Here is a 17,279-nt window from a genome sequence, read left to right on the forward strand (position 1 = left end):
CTTGCTTCTCTTATCCTCGTCCTCACCACTCCTCTTCATTCGTCTTCTTTCTTCTCTCGCCTTCGTTCTCTTAAGAGTTTTTTTTTTTGTATTTTTCTGCTATCTCCTTGTCATGGCTGTTGCTATATCCTGCTTCTGTGTTTTTACTGTATTGATAATTATCTTGCTGTATTTATAATTATACAGCTGCATTTATAATACTTGTATGTAATGATGTATTTATGTAGCTCTATTATTCATTCTTCAGCGGTATGCAGCTGGGACGTGAAGAACCCAAGGGTAAGGTTGCCCAGAAAGGGCAAGCAAGGGCCGCCCGGATATGGCAAGCAAAGCAAGGGGCCGCCCAGACAGGGCAAGCAAAGCAAGGGGCCGCCCAGACAGGGCAAGCAAGGCAAGAGCCGCCCACGCAAGAGAATAAACTCAAGAAACCTTCCTAACCAATAGACGAAATTTTGCGTCCCACGACTTTCATCAATACTTGATAAATCGCGCCCCAACTGTGGCTACAATGAAGGCGTACCCCGACTGTGATGGCAAAGTCGAGCTCTAGCTCCTTGGCCCTTGTTTCATCTCCGAGGTTGAAGGTAAGGTTCCCTATGGCTCTATGGTTCATTGAGTCTCAAAGTTTCTTTCATTGGGTTTTAGTTATACAGTTTCTTAATCTATAACATTTGTTTGTGTACCCTATCTGTTACTGTGTGTGTGTGTGTGTGTGTGTGTGTGTACTCACCTAGTTGTACTCACCTAGTTGTGTTTGCGGGGGTTGAGCTCTGGCTCTTTGGTCCCGCCTCTCAACCGTCAATCAACAGGTGTACAGATTCCTGAGCCTATCGGGCTCTGTCATATCTACGTGTGTGTGTGTGTGTGTGTGTGTGTGTGTGTGTGTGTGTGTGTGTGTGTGTGTGTGTGTGTGTGTGTGTGTGTGTGTGTGTGTGTGTATGTGTGTGTGTGTGTGTGTGTAATTACCTAAGTGTAGTTACAGGATGGTGGTGTCCCGTCTTCCCAGCACTCTTTGTCATATAACGCTTTGAAACTACTAACGGTCTTGGCCTCCACCACCTTCTCACCTAACTTGTTCCAACCGTTCTCACCTAACTTGTTCTTGTGTGTGTGTGTGTGTTTGTGTGAGTGTGTGACTAAACTTACTATCAAACGTTTTAACATTATGTTAAACAAACACACACTCCACACTCCCCCCTCGCCAACCAAACACACTCACCATCGCCAACCAAACATTCGCGAGACGCCAAGTATTTTTCACCAAAACAGCAAAGCCAAAACGCGTCAGAATTAAGCCGATTACAAAATTCTTTTATTTATTTATTTTTTTGCTTCTCTAAGTCTTATTAAACACAAACAAAATGAAAACATATTATTTTGTATTTGTTTTAGATTGCAAAAACACAACCAAAAAATGTTTAAATATTTCTTCCATGCTTGTATTTTGAAAAGGCAAAAATTCGGAAAATAAGATTTGAATTTGTGATTAAAATAAGAAAACAGAAGCAACAACAGCACACAATTTATTCATTTTCACCACTCCCCCTCCTCATATTCACCATCCTCACTATCACTCATCTATACCCCCTCATATTCACTATACTCATCTCAAAACACTATTTCAATAATCCTTTCATGACTCTCAAAACATATCTGGAAATCTTAGCTATTTAAATAATCCAATATTATACATTTATTATTTAACAAATAATTAAAGATACATATATTCTTATACTTTATTTTTAGTGCACTCAATATATGGTAATAGTGCATGTTGTACTGCGTAAGTACTTTATGTATTATGTATATACATTCTAGTTAATTATTAAACATTACAAGTCTTCCTAATCCCATTTACTTTAACCTTTTCTCTCTCTCTCTCTCACAAAGGTCTGTAAACAACTGCCCACCCAACACCTGTAGCTTGTATTCAGACTCGTGAATTACAAAAATATGAACTTTTCCTTCCCAATTTTTTTTTTCAAAGACCAGTTCGACCCGACCAGCCAGCTCCTTTAGCAAGCCCATCGAGGAATTTGTCTCGATAGCCCTGGTGATGGTAGTGGTAGTGGTGGTGGTGGTAGTGGTGGTAGTGGTAGACCTAATGATGGTGGTAGCTCTGATGGTGGAGGAAGGTGTAGCCCAGGGTAGTGAAAGTAGCCCCCCTGGTAGTGAAAGTAGCCCCCTGGTAGTGAAAGTAGTCCCACGTGGAAAAGGTAGCCCCAGGAGGTGGTGGTAGTGGTGATAGTGAACAACGGTAGCTCTGGGATTGAGGATGAAACATGTAGATGCCTCACATGTTTGACAGTGGCTTTCGAAGCTTTTTCAGGAGTCTACACTCTCTCTCTCTCTATCTCTAGCTATTATTTTGCCATTCACCTCCTGTTTGGGTCCGCCACTGTTGATTGCAATGTTAATTTTGTTCAGTTTTTGTGCAACACCACCGTCGCTATTTGTCTGAAAACAAAAAATTGTTCATGGTGTCTGAACAGTGATTGCCCTCAAGAGCGAATTGGCACTCGCCAATTCCCGAGGATTTGAGAAATTGGCGACTTGAAGCACTGTCTTGGTTGAAAATAGGATAACTGGAATTATGAGGATAAGGTTTTAAATTCACACATTCTAGCAATTTCTCGTTCATCATGCAATGAAAATAGTTGCAAGGGAAACCATTGTTATAATGGTTCTATACCATTTTTCATAATGGAATAGACACATAATCTCACTGATTTCCATTACATTTCCTTTCATTTCTATTAGATGTCTCCCTAACTTTTCTTGAATATCTATGACAAGTGAAATGCATTTCATTGCATTTCACCTTCGTCTCATTTTAGCTATTTCCAGCAGTGAATAACTGCTCAATAACATGAGTGTTATTAACTAGATATTAGTTATCTGTTAACAATATTATTAACGCGTGGTGTTCATAAGGCTTGATACCTGGTTGATGGGGTTCTGGGAGTTGTTCTACTCCCCAAGCCCGGCCCGAGGCCAGGCTTGACTTGTGAGAGTTTGGTCCACCAGGCTGTTGCTTGGAGCGGCCGTTGTTCACCTGTGTTGTATTTGCTGACGCTGTTTTTGTTCTGTCCTCTGACAGTGGCTTTTTTCTCTAGTGTCTTTGTTGTCGTTACTATCCTCTTTTTTTGTTTAATTTTGATAGGTCTGCTGTCTACAATGGTGTTTTTGTTAGCTTTAATCGTGTGTTTTTGTCTACTATGCTCTGTTTTTTTATTATATTGGTTTTTGTCTAGATGAAAACGGAATATTTTTTTTATGTAAATGGAATACTTTTTTATGTAAACAGGTGTTTCTTATGTAAATTGCGGTTTACGTTAATTAGTGTTTTACCATCTCACTATTTTTATAGAGAGATGGTAATATATATATTTATATACATATATTGTTTACGTGACCGTCTCTCCAATGTATAGGACACCTATACTTTTTTAATTCTTTACTTTTGTATATCTCGACTGCTTTTGTGGCTTTCACTATTTTGCCATCGCTGTTTTTGTCACTAATGCTTTTGTTTTCTTTGCTGTTGTTGTTGTCGGTGCAAACAGCAATTTTCTGCACTAATGAGTGCGTCTTTCCCCTGCTGGCCCAGTAATAGTGGGGGTAGGTTAATAGGGGTGGTGGGGAATGAGGAAGAACGTAGTAGGGGGGGGGGGAGAATGGGGGAGTAGTTGAAGCAAGTAGTGTGGGGGGAGATGGGGATGGGGAAGAGGGGAAGGGGGTGGGGGAAGAGGGGAAGGGGGTGGTGGAAGAGGGGAAGTGGGTGGGGGAAGGGGGTGGGGGGAGAGTGAAAGGGGGGGGGAGAGGAGAGTGAAAGGGGGGGAAGGGAAAATGGAGGAGAAAGGGCAGACTGGTCTTAATCATCACCGGCTGTTTACCGCTCGTTATAAGGCATTAATTTGACTAATCACCAACCTCCCCCTTGTTAACCACTCAACTGTCGTTACACTACACAACCCATCGTTTGCCTGTCGGTGAATGCCATCATTCCACAGAGTTTGGTGCGCCATCTAAGACCATCTTTTGAGATCCTCTTTAACGAAGATCGAAGATATAAGTTATCTTATATAACGAAGATATAGCGAAAATACAAGTTCTATAATAATCAGATACTTGATCAGAATATGTTTTAATATATATATATATATATATATATATATATATATATATATATATATATATATATATATATATATATATATATATATATATATATATATATATATATATACATTTCATTTTTTCATTGTTGAGAAAAGCAATAATTTTCCGTACGTCATTTTCCAAGTGGTCTCCGGCGGTCACTGGAGTGATCAAATCGAGAGTCTCTGGTTCGATTCCCTTGGCAGGGAACAGAGACGCTTGGGCAACGTTTACTTTCATCTGAACCCCTTCCTTCACCTTACCAGTCTGGAGTTAGGCAACTGTTGTGAGGCGCATCTTGGAGGTGATCAGCAGTTGGTCCTTAAAGACCGCTTCGCTGTTAATTAAAGACAGCTTTGATATCCTACCCCTTAACAATGATATCATTAACAATGCTTTTAAGCTCAGCTTTTATACAAATATTTTTTTTATTCCCTAAATGATTAATATGCTTAGCAAAGTCTTCGTTATCTTCAGGATATCTATACCATTTTTAAATATGAATAATTCATAAATCTGAATCATTCCTAAATATGAATGATTCCTAAATATGAATGATTCCTAAATATGAATGATTCCTAAATATGAATGATTCCTAAAAATGAATGATTTATAAATACAAATGATTTATAAATATGAATAATTACATGAATGACTAGAATCCCCTAGTAAACTGAAATCTCTCAATGTCTGTAGTAGCACGAGGTGTATTGATGTAGTGTAAATAGCGTCCTAAACAAACAATGGATCAAATCAGATGCAATTGCTGGCTTTTGTTTTGAGTCAGAATGTCATGGAAACTTGATGCTTCAAATTCCACGCCAGAGCCACGTGTTTATGATCAGTTTTGTTTCTTATTTAACTCTTAACTGAAGAGTGAACTGAACTAACTGGTGAGAGAGGAAGGGAGGTGAGGGAGAGGGAGAGGCAAGTAAGGGAACAGGACAGGGGAAAAGAGAAGGGGGGAGAGAGGGTTATAAAGGGTTTGATTTTCACAAATTTTAAATACTGTTGTGTATAACCCTTAATAATGTATTAAAAAGAGAGTATTATTATAGTATAGATGAGAGAGATGAGCTTCAGTTCTTGGATCCCGCCTCTCAACACTTAATGGATTGGTGTACAGATTCCCGAACCCATTGGGCACTGTCATATCTACATTCAAAAGTGTGTATGGTGTCGGCCTCCACCACTTCATTTCTCAGTGCATTCCATTCGCTCATTCTCATGAGTATTTTGCATGCGGTAATCATGTTTCCCCTTGTTTCGTCTCTCTCCTCTAAACTTTCTCCAGCGTGTATGCTGAGAGACTGGAAGTCAGTCGGGCTTTGCACCAAGCAAAATGCTAAACATACCGAGCCATGTAACTCAGTGAAATCGCTTACATAAGTGTAGCAACTCACCTCTGATGTCTGGCACCAAGTCGAACTTTAAGGTAATTAAATGTCTTAGTAAATGAAGACGACGGTTTGAACTGTATTTCAGCTAAGAACTAATGAACATTATTCCCTAATCAATGTTTTCAGCTGTTCTTAGGATAGGTGAAAGGAGGAGAGTGGAAGAGAGGTGAGAGAGAGAGGAAGGCAGGTGAGGGAGAGGGAGAGGCAAGTGAGGGAACAGGAAAGGGGAAAAGGGGAGGGGGGGAGAAGGTTTAAATGTTTTGAAGGGAACTTTTGTTACTACTCCAAATGCAACTGCAAACCACCTCCTCTGCAGCAGAGCCTGGCCACATCCTTGGCCACCCCCTCTGCAGCAGAGCCTGGCCACATCCTTGGCCACCCCCTCTGCAGCAGAGCCTGGCCACATCCTTGGCCACCCCCTCTGCAGCAGAGCCTGGCCACATCCTTGGCCACCCCCTCTGCAGCAGAGCCTGGCCACATCTCTGGCCACCACCTCTGCAGCAGAGCCTGGCCACATCCTTGGCCACCCCATGCAGTAGACTCTGGACCCATTAAACAAGCCAGGAAAGGGGGAGGGGGGGGGGAAGGTGACTGAGCCCCCCCCCCTCCCTCCTCCCCCAAACACGCACACTACTGCATAATACCAATTATAATTAAAACCTGCATACACCGACACACAGGCACACACCTGTCATTAAATACGATGTGTGTACACACACCTGGCCACATGCAAGCACGCGTTGGCTTACCTGCTCCCACCACCGTAACCCCTACCACCATTAACTCGTTATCACTACCACCACCACCACCTTTCAACCACCACTACCCCCTCTCATTATAGAACACCACTACCATCAAAAGGCACCACAACCACCACTACCACAACAGCCACCACCATGAAACACCGCTATCACTAACCACCACCACCACTACCACCACCAAGCACCACCAACAGCTTGTCTCGGCAGTGTTACAAATCACATCACAATTAGTCCCGGCTTACAGGGTCTAGCAATTAAAAGTACAGAGGAAAACCGGCAAGGTCTCCCGCCCTTTTTAATGCTTCCATGTGGCAGTCGGCAGCATCCCTATTGTTGAGGAAATTGGGCAGCTCAGTTTTGGGTGATGAGAAGGGATGGGACGGGTGTGGGAGGGAAGAGAAGAGGGGAAAGAGAGAGAAACAAAAGAGTGCTTTTGGGGGTTAAATTGGTACGAAACGTTCAGTGTGACAATAGACGAGAGAGAGAGAGAGAGAGGGAGAGAGAGAGAGAGAGAGAGAGAGAGAGAGAGAGAGAGAGAGAGAGAGAGAGAGAGAGAGAGAGAGAGAGAGAGAGAGAGAGAGAGAGAGAGAGAGAGAGAGAGAGAGAGAGAGAGAGAATTATAAACGAGTGGACAAACTGGAGTAAAGAATGGAGAGATAGATGAGTAACGACAAATAAAAGACGAGAGAAATACATCAGAGAGCAATAAAGGGGAAAAGAATTATTTATGTCATCAACATACCTCTGGATCGAACTAATAAAACTACCACAGAATAAACACTAGTAAACAAACCAATATTTATAACAATTCAGTGCCATTAAGTGCTTTACTGCGCCTGCATTCGGTTGAAACACCACTAACAATACTTACAGACATCAGACATAACAACAAATCTATATTAATCCTTGTGGCACATACTAGGCATCCCCCTAGGTACATCCCTACCCACTGGAGTCCCTATGCTCCCCCCTCCCACTGATGTCTCCATTCCGCCCTATTTTAATATCTGGTCAAATTGGCTAATGCTGCTGATTTACATGTGGAATAATGCTGAAGCGAGGAATACCTCTGTTTACGTGATCTCTTGTATTGAATTCATTGGTAGTTTAGGTACAATTATAATTTAGATACAATTTGGTACAATTAATTTTTGCCACCAGCCTCCGTGGCAACTATACTCTTCCTTGAGGCCTAGCTGAAGTCCTAGGTGCTTAAGTCCTAGCAGCTGACGTACTGTTTACCCCCCCCCCTCCTAAGACCACAGACACACCCCAGAGCAACTCCAGACACACCTAAGCACCACTCCACCCACTTAAGCATTACCCCCTACGTAACCAGCACTCCCAACCTGGCACCCCCTGGCACCCATCCCCGCTTGGCCAGTGCCACAAGGTGTCGACTGTGAACCCTTCAATCAAGTCTTCATCAATATTATGATGAAGGAACAACTTCCTAGGCGCCGGCTGGTGGTGCTGCCATGTCCAATACTGAAGGAGTAACTCTCTCTCTCTCTCCTTCACATCCTTCCTCTAACGGGTCACTTCGCAACCCTGGAATTATTATTTTTCCTCTCTCTCTCTCTCTCTCTCTCTCTCTCTCTCTCTCTCTCTCTCTCTCTCTCTCTCTCTCTCTCTCTCTCTCTCTCTCTCTCTCTCTCTCTCTCTCTCTCTCACGTGTTGGTGGTAGGAGAAGTGTTAGAGGCGTATGGTGGTAGTGGGTGGTTTGGAGGTGGTAATTTTGGTGGTGGTGGTGGTGTTGGAGGTGGTGATTTTGGTGCTCTTGCTTGTGAATATCACTCAGGCGGTGGATGAGTGAATGTATTGGATTGTAGGTTCAGTAAATGTTATATACAATGTCTTATACATCTTCTTCCGCGTTGTTCAATCTCAGTGGTAATCTGATTTTATTTGTGGTGTGTAGGCCACTACTCCACAACAATGCTGTCATTTATAACTGTCGGTGTTAGGTAATGATCCAAAATGCTGACATTTCCTCTAGTTTTTGTGTGAATTATGTCAAGCATATCCAGATGGAAGTGGGGGAATTCCTTTCCCTCTTCTTCTCCTCTTGCATTAACTTTATCATGCCTTGTCTCTTTCCTATTATTCCCTTTCTCTCCTACTCTGATGTATCTATTTTTTCTTAGATATTTGTACTTTTCCTGGCAATTCCTCCATCTGCTGTATTTCTTTCAATCGCTTGTTTGTTCTCCAATTTACTCTTCACTACCCTTCAATCCAACCCTATTTTCTTCACCCTACCTTTTCCCTCTCCCTATTTCCAACTGTAATGCACCCCTTCCGCCTTCCCTGCCTTGCCTTCTTACCCTTCTCTTCGCGTCATTGTTATCGTATATCATGATCTGCCCTTCACCGCATTGTCCTCCCCCTTCCTCCCCTTCGTTGCCTTGTCATATGCCTCTAATCTTCACTGCATTCTCCTCTTCCCCTCCTCCTTCCCCCCCCCTTCCTCAACTGGGACTCGCTTGGAATAATTTATGAAAGAGGAAAATTAGGAGATAGAGTTAGTGGGAATATAACGCATTTCACAATTTAAGTACTTAGCATGAAAATGGATAGAAGGGGATGGAGTTGGATAGGCAATGAGAGAGGGGCGGAAATGGGTGTTAAAAGGGGGGGATGGAGAGTAGGAGGAAATGGAAGCCTTCTTCATTGTTGAGATGTATTCTCTTGTAGTGATTCCAGTCCTCTAATTTGTCAAATCTCTTTTTTTGAAATGATTAGCTTCTGCTATGTCTAATTTATTTTATTTATGCTATTTACCCAGTTCTTAAAAATATCTATGACACGTGTGTACCTAAGTTTCCATCCATGTCCCCCACAATCGACTTGAGAATGGTCCAGGACGGACCGAAACGTCGTCGTCCCTTCACCTTCTAGTGTGTGGTCTCGTCAACAACCCCCTTAATCAACTTTGTCTTGCAGTGGATAACTCTATCAATTCTCATTGAGAATCTGAAATGTCGCTATCATGTCTCATATACGCGCCTCATTGCATTCACCCAGGTACGTAACTCATGAAGCATTTGTGCAACCAATTAAAAAAAAATTACATCTTTCCTTAATCACAGAGGCTCTGTTTATATGTATTAGTGTACACAGAGCTGCCGTGATTTAGGAAAGATATACAGGTTTCGTAACTGGTTGGCAGACATTTTCTAGTTGGAGGGGGTGGGCGGGGGAGGGTTCTAGAATGGGGGTTCCTTCCTGGAGTGTTCAATGTGCTAAAATTTTCCTTATCTAAGTTTGAAAATGAAATTCGTACAGTTGCGAATTTCGCTTGTGGTGAAAATGATATTTAAGCGAATATGTCATCTTCCAGGTTCTTATTTCTTTTACTGTGTCAGCGATTCCTTTCTCCTTTGCTATTGTTCACCGGGGATTTTGCTCCTTCTCCAATTTTCATGTCTTTCTTTGTTCGCATTGCATTTGTCAGAGGTGAAGTCGAGGTGGTGATAACATAACAAATATGGCATAGTAGTGATTGCTAGTGTACCATTTTCCCTTTTACTTCCCCCCCATTCTTCTTTTATAATCCTTCCCTCTTCTCTCTTCCCTCCCTCTCCCTTTCCCATTCACCTTCAAGTACTACGAGAAACGAAAAAGGATTCCGAGTACCTTTAGAGCGTGGCTTCGACCGTATCCCCAAGAGCCTACATCGCCATCTGCCCATCGCGATCTGCCCAACGCAATCTCTACCCCTACCCTCCAGCATGCACTAAACACACTAATTCTAAATAATAGAGCAAATGGTCCGGGGGTTCGCGTACTTGGAGGGACCTTCTAATGGCTCCACGAAGACAAATTGCCTCTCAGATCACGTTAGAGACGACCGAAGTCACGATGCTCCCATTCCAGGCTCCTTTAGGTGACTCTTCTAGACCTGTGGAATATCTACGGCACCACAGAGGGCCGGAAACTGTCAAGAATGCTTCTACCTCTTTCTGGCGCCACCAAGTAACTGTTGTTCAGAAGTCCCTGGAATTGCCTGGTCTACCTCTTCCTGGAATTATCAACCTGCTAATGGTGAAACTTGGGAGCTAGAGGGTCTATATACACTTGAAATTATCAAGCTAAAAGTAAATGTAGCCTTGGAATCTTGAAGTCTATGTCTACTTAAGTATTTTATGTCAAACTCTTTGAGTTGTGTTCTTAAAGAGTTATTTATTTAGTCACTCATTCCTTGGCCGTTGAATTATCTACCATATAATTATTAAATCAAACAGCTGGCCATCGACTATTTCTTAACCTTAAAACTATCTACACATGCATTTCTCACACCAAAAACAGTCTACACACACATTTTCCAAACTAAATAGTGTCTACACATTCATTCAGCAAATCTAAGACTGTCCACACACACACACACACACACACACACACACACACACACACACACACACACACATACACACACACATACACACAGACACACACACACACACACACACACACACACACACACACACACACACACACACACACACACACACACACACACACACACACACACACACACAAAGTCTACACACACATTTTCCAAATTAGTTACTGTCCAAACACACGTTTCTTAAACCAAAAGCTGTCCACCTGCATATTCCCCGGACCAAAAACTGCACACCCATTCAGCTTGGGCTCCCAGAGCGAGGTCCGCTGCTTACACCTGCACTTCTCTTTCTACCTGTGCTGAGCTTAGACTGTCTATATGAAGCTCGCAAGACGACATCAAAGAGAATCACGAAATATAGATGACGTGAGCGCGCGTCCGTAGGAGAGAGCGAGAGGCAGGGAAAGTGGAAGAGAAATAAACAGAGAATGAGAGAAAGACATATATAAATATATAAAGAGAGAGAGAGAGAGAGAGAGAGAGAGACATATACAGAACACAGACCTGATCTTCACACACCAACAACAGCAAGCAACAACAACAGATCACCCTAAACATGCTTAGTGATCACTCATAAACCAGAGTGAAATGATAACTACCGAACTATAATGCAATTGCGAATGACATTACGCCGGCTTGGAACGAGGGAACAAAAGGGGGTTTACTGTGTGCATAAAATAACAATGAAACTAGTATAAGATAGGGGAGGAGGGGGGGGGGGGGAGGGGGGATGGTGAGAATGGTGTAGTTGAGACAACGACCGGATCGTTTGTATACTCTTAACTACCGTCCGCAGGCCTCGAATTGCTGCCTCATTATAGGATGGGAGAGGGGAAGGAGAAGAACGAGTGGGGAGGGGGGGGGGCGAAAGGGAAGAGAACTATCAAGGGTAAGCGCCAAGCCTTTACGACTATATAGCACTTGGAAGGGGTCAGGATAAGGATTAGGGATGGGACGGGGGAAAGGAATGGTGCCCTACCATTTGGACAGTCGGGGATTGAACGCCGACCTGCATGAAGCGAGACCGTCGCTCTACCGTCCAGCCCAAGTGGTTTCGGAAGGGGGGGGGGTAGAAGAATGCAGATGAAAGTAGGAGTATAAAAGGGATAGGAGGAAAGAGAGGGTGTGAAGAAAGGGAATAAGAAATGGGGAAGAAAGCAAGACGTGGAAAGGATAGAGTGTTGTGAGTAGAGGACGTAGAGATAAGAGGGAGAGTGAGGTAGATGGATGGGGAGAGAGAAGGGAAAGGTGGTGGAAGAGGAAGGGGGGGAATGGGGGAAGTGTGAGGGGGAAGGGGGAGAAGGGTATGTTCAAGTGGTATGATGGTCATGTAGGGGTTTTAAATGGAAGATCATCATTCTAACTGATATTAAACTCAAACTCCTCACCTAGTTAATGGGGAAATAGCTTCTTAACTGGTTAATGGGGAAATGGTAGTCTTTGGAATGGCGACTCGGATCGATCTAGTGAATGATCAAATGGGTTCCAGGTGGCGGTGAGAGAGGGTGGTTGACCTTCCAGGATGGAGGTCAAAGGCCCCCTGAAGTCTGTGACAGGAATCCCTGGTGAGGATTCGGTCGATCCTGGAAGCCTCTCGCTCTTCTGGACACCAAACGCTTCCAGGAGTGCCTAAGCTGGATTGCTCTTCTCCATATTCCAGTTGACCTTTCCAGTCTTAGTTTCATGAGAGCCAACGTGACTTAAATTGTATAAACACACACACACACACACACACACACACACACACACACACACACACACACACACACACACACACACACACACACACACACACTAGACATTAGAAAGAACTTTTTCAGTGTCAGAGTGGTTGACAAATGGAATGCATTAGGAAGTGATGTGGTGGAGGCTGACTCCATACACAGTTTCAAGTGTAAATATGATAGAGCCCAATAGGCTCAGGAATCTGTACACCTGATGATTGACGGTTGAGAGGCGGGACCAAAGAGCCAGAGCTCAACCCCCGCAAACACAACTAGATGAGTACAACTAGGTGAGTACACACACACACACGGCTACTGTGTGCCGAAAAAACATTAGAAAGTTTTATTTTGCAGAGTGGAAGACGGTTGGAACTAGCTAACTGAGAAAGTGGTGGAGGCCAAATCCGCCCGTAGTTTCAAAGCGTTATACGACCAAGAGTACTGGGAAGACGGGACTCCACGAGCGTAGCTATCCTGTAACTACACTTAGGTAATTACACACACACACTCTCCAGAACCCCCTTCCTTAGCACTCGAGAACTGTGAGTACGATAAAATGTGGGGTCAATATAACACCAAAAGGTATATACATAAATAATGATCGAATTTTAAGCATGAGAAGTGATTCTCAGTTAGGAATTTCTTTGTGGGAGTGAAGAAGGGAGAGAGGAGGGGGGGGTGTGGAGGGGATTGAGATGATGGGGAGGGAGGAGGGGATGGGGGGAAGGGGTTTCTTACAGAGGAAGTAAGGTAAGATGAGTTGAGGTGACAACACCCACAGAAATCACAATAGCGTGATGTATCAAGTGAACAACAGAGGCGATTAAGACGCGTCTAGGATCCTCTCGGACGTAGGTTCGAATCCTCATCACGGCCCCTTGTGGACTTGTTCGTGAGGCTTGCAGAACCTACAAATAATCCAAACATCGGAACTTTTAAATTGAATCGCAACAGGAACAACAAGGCTAGGATGAGGAAGAGAAGGATGAGGATGAGGAGGATGAGGATAAGGAGGATGAGGATGAGGAGGATTTAGGAGCTGTAGATCTCACCCCATAGTCACTTATAGGCATGAACACCACAACCATCACCACCCCTAGTACCACACAAACACACCACCCCCATCATGTAACTTACGGGATCACCATACCCCGTGCTACATGGATATTTCATTCTGAGTAGCTAAATCTATATCAACAACAAACAATACCCCCATCACCCCTCCCCCCAACCTTCCCCAACACGTTGAGGCTGGAAACAGCTGCAGGCAGAGGCATTGAGTGTCGGAAACACGGGTGATGGTTCGCGTACCTTTCCCCATTTGCTGATAGAGCTAAACTAAAAGCATAACCGACTCACAAATCTGTATTTCTGCTATACAGAATGTGGATATATATATTTATACACCGGGGGATGGGCGTCGTCTGGCAAATGACAGGCCTGGCTTGAGGCAAACTGCTGTTGTTGATGCTGCTTCTGTATGTTGTTAGCTGCTGTTGTTAATGTTTGCTCATGTTGTTAGCTGTTGTTGTTAATGTTTGCTCATGTTGTTAGCTGCTGTTGTTAATGTTTGCTCATGTTGTTAGCTGTTGTTGCTAATGTTTGCTCATGTTGTTAGCTGTTGTTGCTAATGTTTGCTCATGTTGTTAGCTGTTGTTGTTAATGTTTGCTCATGTTGTTAGCTGCTGTTGTTAATGTTTGCTCATGTTGTTAGCTGTTGTTGCTAATGTTTGCTCATGTTGTTAGCTGTTGTTGCTAATGTTTGCTCATGTTGTTAGCTGTTGTTGCTAATGTTTGCTCATGTTGTTAGCTGTTGTTGCTAATGTTTGCTCATGTTGTTAGCTGCTGTTGTTAATGTTTGCTCATGTTGTTAGCTGCTGTTGCTAATGTTTGCTCATGTTGTTAGCTGCTGTTGCTAATGTATGCTCATGTTGTTAGCTGCTGTTGCTAATGTATGCTCATGTTGTTAGCTGCTGTTGCTAATGTTTGCTCATGTTGTTAGCTGCTGTTGCTAATGTATGCTCATGTTGTTAGCTGCTGTTGCTAATGTTTGCTCATGTTGTTAGCTGCTGTTGCTAATGTTTGCTCATGTTGTTAGCTGCTGTTGCTAATGTATGCTCATGTTGTTAGCTGCTGTTGCTAATGTTTGCTCATGTTGTTAGCTGCTGTTCTTGTTAAGCTAAGTTGAATAGTGTGGTTTTCGTTGTTGCTGTAATTGTTGATACTTTTCAAATTGTTGTTGCTTGTATGTGTTTGTAATTAGTTTTGTAGTGGCAGTAATTGATGTTGTTAATGGGAGATTTTGCAAGAGTTTGCATCTCATTTTCAATCAACTTCCAATTGTCCTTAAGGGGGCCCATTCTTTAATTTGCACTATTATCAAATTTCCATTAGTTTCACGTCCCCATTTTATGAATTTTCCCATTCCTCTTGTACCCTTCACCCTTCCTTCACCCTTCCTCGTGCTCACCCTCATTCCTCTTTACCGTCTCACAATTCAAACAATATTGACGAATTAACACAGACACTAACAAATACACAGAAGCTTTAACACACACACTAACAAATACACAAAAGCATTAACAAACACACTAACAAATACACAGAAGCTTTAACACACTAACAAATACACAGAAGCTTTAACACACTAACAAATACACAGAAGCTTTAACACACACACTAACAAATACACAGAAGCTTTAACACACTAACAAATACACAGAAGCATTAACAAACACACTAACAAATACACAGAAGCTTTAACACACTAACAAATACACAGAAGCTTTAACACACACACTAACAAATACACAAAAGCATTAACACAGACACTAACAAATACACAGAAGCATTAACACAGATACTAACAAATACACAGAAGTATTAACACAGACACTAACAAATACACAGAAGCATTAACACAGACACTAACAAATACACAGAAGCATTAACACACACACTAACAAATACATAGAAGCATTAACACAGACACTAACAAATACACAGAAGCATTAACACAGACACTAACAAATACACAGAAGCATTAACACACTAACAAATACACAGAAGCATTAACACACACACTAACAAATACACAAAAGCATTAGCAAAGACACTAACAAATACACAGAAGCATTAACACAGACACTAACAAATACACAGAAGCATTAACACACACACTAACAAATACACAGAAGCATTAACACAGACACTAACAAATACACAGAAGCATTAACACAGACACTAACAAATACATAGAAGCATTAACACACACACTAACAATTACACAGAAGCATTAACACACACACTAACAAATACACAGAAGCATTAACACAGACACTAACAAATACACAGAAGCATTAACACAGACACTAACAAATACACAGAAGCATTAACACACTAACAAATACACAGAAGCATTAACACACTAACAAATACACAGAAGCATTAACACACTAACAAATACACAGAAGCATTAACACACACACTAACAAATACACAGAAGCATTAACACACTAACAAATACACAGAAGCATTAACACACACACTAACAAATACACAGAAGCATTAACACACTAACAAATACACAGAAGCATTAACACACTAACAAATACACAGAAGCATTAACACACTAACAAATACACAGAAGCATTAACACACTAACAAATACACAGAAGCATTAACACACTAACAAATACACAGAAGCATTAACACACACACTAACAAATACACAGAAGGATTAACACACTAACAAATACACAGAAGCATTAACACACTAACAAATACACAGAAGCATTAACACAGACACTAACAAATACACAGAAGCATTAACACACTAACAAATACACAGAAGCATTAACACACTAACAAATACACAGAAGCATTAACACACTAACAAATACACAAAAGCATTAACAAAGACACTAACAAATACACAAAAGCATTAACACACACACTAACAAATACACAAATTCATATACCGAACAAATCACAAAATCCTCAACACTCATGACTACAAAATAAAAAAAGTCTGCTAACTTTAGCCTGGCGCTGCATTTTAAATCCATATAAAACTAATTCACAGGTAATACCAGGTGACCTGCAGGTGAGGTTAAACAACAAGCCTGTTGTGGCCATCATTGACAATGCAGCTCTGCCATTGAGGTACACGAAGCTTCAATGAATTTTGTAAAAGATAATTTTTGTCCTGGTCCCAGGGATTAAATTGAGTCATTTCGAACTAAAAATAATGTTGAAATTTAGAGTTGGTAGATTTTTTGGTGGTTATTCAAAAATAGAATTTGACTGATTTGCCAAATTATATGTTATTATATGTAACTTGGCAAATCTTAAATATAAAATTATATATAATATATGATAAATATATATTATTATATATAATTTGGTAATTAAATATAGTGTTGTGTATTTTCTGTGTGTGTGTGTGTGTGTGTGTGTGTGTGTGTGCGTGTGTGCGTGTGTGTGTGTGTGTGTGTGTGTGTGTGTGCGTGTGTGTGTGTGTGTGTGTGTGCTTGCGTGCATGTGTACTATTTGTACCTGATGTGTCGAAAGGTTTTCGACCTTTCTAACATTCCGTTGTCAAATTTACTGCTCCCGATCAATTTTCTTTATCATACCTACTATTACACACATACGTGAGCGCACGCGAGCGCACACACACACACACACACACACACACACACACACACACACACACACACGCACACACACACACACACACACACACACACACACACACACACACACACACACACACACGCACACACACACACACACACACACACACACACACACACACACACAC

The sequence above is a fragment of the Procambarus clarkii genome, chromosome 58 (genome assembly GCF_040958095.1).
Source record: "Procambarus clarkii isolate CNS0578487 chromosome 58, FALCON_Pclarkii_2.0, whole genome shotgun sequence".
Taxonomy (NCBI): Eukaryota; Metazoa; Arthropoda; class Malacostraca; order Decapoda; family Cambaridae; genus Procambarus; species Procambarus clarkii.